At 30.8% G+C, this 4465-nt stretch overlaps 1 long non-coding RNA gene across 1 annotated transcript; it reads left to right on the plus strand.

Moving 5' to 3' along the window:
- The first annotated feature begins 202 nt into the window (after window positions 1–202).
- On the plus strand, window positions 203–857 carry LOC131656635 (uncharacterized). The gene is made up of 2 exons (XR_009300210.1): window positions 203–424; window positions 524–857. It is a non-coding gene; the product is annotated as an uncharacterized LOC131656635 (long non-coding RNA).
- Window positions 858–4465: the final 3608 nt, after the last annotated feature.

Consider the following 4465-nt stretch of genomic DNA (forward strand, 5'->3'; position numbering starts at 1 on the left):
TTATCAAAACACACACTCTATCACTCCAATTGGACCAACTTTGAAAGTTACATTTCATCCAACAATACACTTCATTAACTTATATTTAATTTGTTTTTGTTTTAATCTTTCATATGATGAAATGTTAGAATTATTTAGTAAAATTTCTAAAATGTCTACTAAATGTGCTTGAGGGATAAATACAACACACTAATGTATTCAAAAAAAAATAATCCTTTTAATTTTAAGAAAGAACTTTTGCAACTATATAAAAAACCGTACTATTTAATTGATGTAAGGAAAGTTAAAACTTCAAAAAGATATAAATTGATAAAATCATTTCTCAAACACAAAGAAAAAAATATGGTAGAGATTGTGAAATTTGTTTATATTATGATTATCTTTATTTTTCTATTTCCGGTGTCATCCAAGTCCAACCATGGAGGTAATCCATTTTTTTAATGTTTACAATTTTATTTTGTTAATTTGTACAAAATATGTTATCAAATGTTATCTAAACTTCTATTTTCATTTTTCAATATAGGAGTAGCTAAATGTAAAAACGATAGTAATTGTTATCGTTTCAATTTTTTGTGTCTGCCACCAATGATAATGACGTGCTACAATAAACTATGCACATGTGTTAAAGTGGCCTCTCTCATCCATTATGTTCCGGTATAATTCTGCATTAGTGGGAAGCAAGTACACCAATGTTTTTGAACTCTAATATCGTTATTGTATTGTCATCTCATAATTTGTTTTTTTTTTCCTTCTCATTTCAAGATATTGTGCATAATTTTGTTTAAGTTGTATTCTTCTCTCTCAATTGCAAAATATCTCTATAAATTTTAATTTAAGCATGGCTCATATTCATTTCATTCTTATCTTCTATTAGAATATCTTTAATATTTAAGTTGAAAATTATATTACATTATTTCTAAGCCTGTAATTTTATAGTCATATTATATTATCAATACTCTTGTGACCTTTTCCATTATCAATTTATATTTCTTTTTGATTTTAATTTTTATATTGGCCTTATTGTTCGCTTTGAAAAGATATAAAATAAATAAATATGTGAAAAAAGAGTATGCACTGACAGTGTAAAATATTTTTACGCTGTCAATCAATCAGGGGCATGTATCCAACCAAGTCACAATTTTAATTTTAAAAAACTGATATAATATGACAGAATGTCATAATTCTATTGGATGATGGTGTAACTTTAATCTCAAAAGATATTCAATACAACAAAACAAAATATACTGCAAAATAAGTGCATATTTAGTAGAAGATATGTATATGTTTCGACTAACCATGTTTAATGTGTGATTAATATGTGTCCTATTTTTAAATAAATCTTGGATAACTAAATTGAATATGATTATGTAAGTTTCTATTTTATAAAAATATTTACTTGTTATTTAAAATGAATTTGTTTCCACTTTTTGTTATTTGTCTTCAAATTTGAATACCTTTTATAAAAAATATATTTTTTCTTTAAAATAGTTAAAAAGGCAGCTTATCCTCTTTTCAATTCTCAAATTCAATTTAAATATTTATAACCAATCCAACAGTCTTAATGTTTCCTAACTACGAAGTCATAAGAAAAATGACTTGTAAATAATTTATGTGTGTGCTTGTTTGTATTATTATATTTTTGTTGAACTTGCAATTCATCTAATTATTTTCAAGAACTGTTGTTTTTCTTATTAGTCTTATTCTTCAACAACGTCATTCTAACACTAAACATTTGATAATTCAATAACTATATTCCGTAAATACGTGGTATTCACAACCTATATCCTAATTAGGTTTCTCTTTTGGCAGGGTTTTCCCATTCTTGTGTAAACAGGTTTTGAGAACCCTTCGTTCTCTATATTAATATAGCCTTCCTTAAAAAAAATTATTTTAAAACTTACAATACACATGGTATTCACAACCCAGCTTCTAATAAATCTTATAAACAAACTACTTTCACGCCATAGGTGCACCATTATCATTTGTTAATTCAAATAATTTTTCTAACTAACTAAAATGTTTTTCCAAATTATTTTGAGTGGCTCTCATTTACAAGTAAATAAATAATAAACTCACTTTATCACTTACTCTAAAGAGTAAATTGTATTATTGATCATCTATCAATAACAAATCATACGCTTTGAAATAAAAAACTTTTTATTTACTCACTTCTGTTGAATGCTATATAGGATATTTGCTCACTTATGTTGAAACCTATATAGGACTGGCAACAAAAAATTTGAAAATATTTATTCGGGAATAATCGTGTCCACAGAGAATGGTGTAGAATATCATTCAACATTTTCTACGTTTTCAAGCATGGGTTTGAATGGGTAGAAAGTAAAAAGATATAAAAAGAAATTAAATACATTCTTAGGAAATAAATAATTTATCAGACATGCAAATATGTTCACTCGTCATAAACTTAAACTTATTAATCAGTTATACTCAACCTACAATACTCGTCATTACCATCACGTGTCTCTCACATTAGTGTTCATCTCTGAAGCACCTACGAGACCAATCACAACAAGGTTATCTTTAACACAAAGTTGCGAGAACATCCGTATTCTCTCATCGGCATTCTCTCGCGCGCAACTAAAACACGGAAGTATTAAGCTTTACCACATAAGTAATTTTCAGCTCTAAATCCATCCCTGGAGTTTAGAATCCAACAAAAATATTTCCCTAATCAGGATCCGTGAAGTTTATCTCTAAAACAACACAAATCCCAAACAAAAAATCTCCAAACCCATAACCTAGAAATGTGACAAATGAAAGAATATAAAGAAAAACCTGCACTGGCTGGCTTAGTGAGTTGGGCTAGCTAAGTGAGCTACACTTATCCCCTAAAATATCTAGTACAGTAAAGGAAATCCCTCTTAGCAAGATGACTTTGCTAAGCGAGATTTGGAAAACTTTACTTCTCTGTTTGTGAAGCTCCTAGCGCGCTTCAGCTTGGCAAAGCGAGCTTCTGCAGAATTTCCATTATTTTGCTCCAAAACTACATAATCGAGACCGTTCCTTCAACACTTTATTCCTTGAGGATTGATTATGCATCAATACCTATAAAACAATGGAAAAATATCAAACAATACACAGAACAAATGAAAACTCAATTATACTAATATTTACACAAAAGTTAGGATTTCATCAATAATTATACAATAGCGAAATGAAAAATAAACTCAATACAAAGTATGGTTGAATCTATGGATAGATCCATGGTTATTATGGTTTAAGATTACTGGATGAATTATTTCAACGGAGAGGTAGTTTTTCTTCCTATCTTGAAAACCAAGTTGAACTATCTTCATTCGTTGTTGTTCAAATCTAATACACGGTGACCCATTAGGATGTGATTTATAACTAATTTAGGTTGGGATAATTTTAGGGGAGAACGCATTTTTGTTGGACATGTGTGTTGAGGTAAATAGGTGGGTGTGTTTTCGATTGACAGGGTTAATAGATAATGATAGATGACCGTGATTGTGATTAGAGTTTGAAGTAATGTTCTATAAAGTGAGAACTTGCATATTGTCGCACGCTCGCGAAAAATGAACAACAGAGTTGCCACTAATATATTTATCCCATTAAGGGAAAGGAATATCAGAAAACCTAACAAAGAATAAGAACAAGGTCATACGACCAGAGAACTAGGTACAGAAGTCGGTTACGCAAGGTGAAGGTACTAGCACCCCTCGCGCCCATCGTACTCGATGGTATCCACCTTTGTTTGTTTCTATCTAAAGGGTGTAATCTATGCCTAAGCCTATATGCGAATGTATGCAAAAGAAATACGGGGAAAAGAAGGAATATTTACAATTGTGCTCACTTAGGCCCTGCGACCCAATGCCTACGTATCCTTTTCAGGAATCAGAGCGTCGTAGTTCGGCTCACATGTTTTTGTTTGTTTTTTAGTTGGGCGGAGTTAACGTTCGCGGTCTTGCATAAGCGGGCGGCCTACGATGCGTTCGAGGGAAATAACATTGCCCTTTTTGATGATGACAAAAACATATATAAATTATATGACTTTGCAATCAGAATATCTGACGGCTAAAGACAATTACACAGTTATAGCATAAGCATATAAGCATAGTGTGTGAATATGTCTCCCCCTGAGATTAACAATCTCCCCCTGAGATGAATAATCCCCCCTTGAAATAAATACTGGAATAAACTTATAAATAAAAGACTTCCCTGAGTATTTTCCATTTCAGTTGAGACTTTCACAAATGCTTAAATCTTCAGAACATTCAAAGCTTCTGCTTCTTGCTTCCATAGGACAGCTTCAGAGCTTTGAATTTCTTCTAGGATCATTGCATGCTAGATTGTATCAGAACATTGTTGAATGTACCAGAGCATCATCAGAGCATATCTACATCCTGAAATATTCTAAAACAAACTAAACGACAAAAGTCAGAGCATGAATGAATCAGAACATAAGATATGTATCAGAGCATAT

This window comes from Vicia villosa, linkage group LG3 (assembly GCF_029867415.1).
Source record: "Vicia villosa cultivar HV-30 ecotype Madison, WI linkage group LG3, Vvil1.0, whole genome shotgun sequence".
In the NCBI taxonomy this organism is placed as follows: domain Eukaryota; kingdom Viridiplantae; phylum Streptophyta; class Magnoliopsida; order Fabales; family Fabaceae; genus Vicia; species Vicia villosa.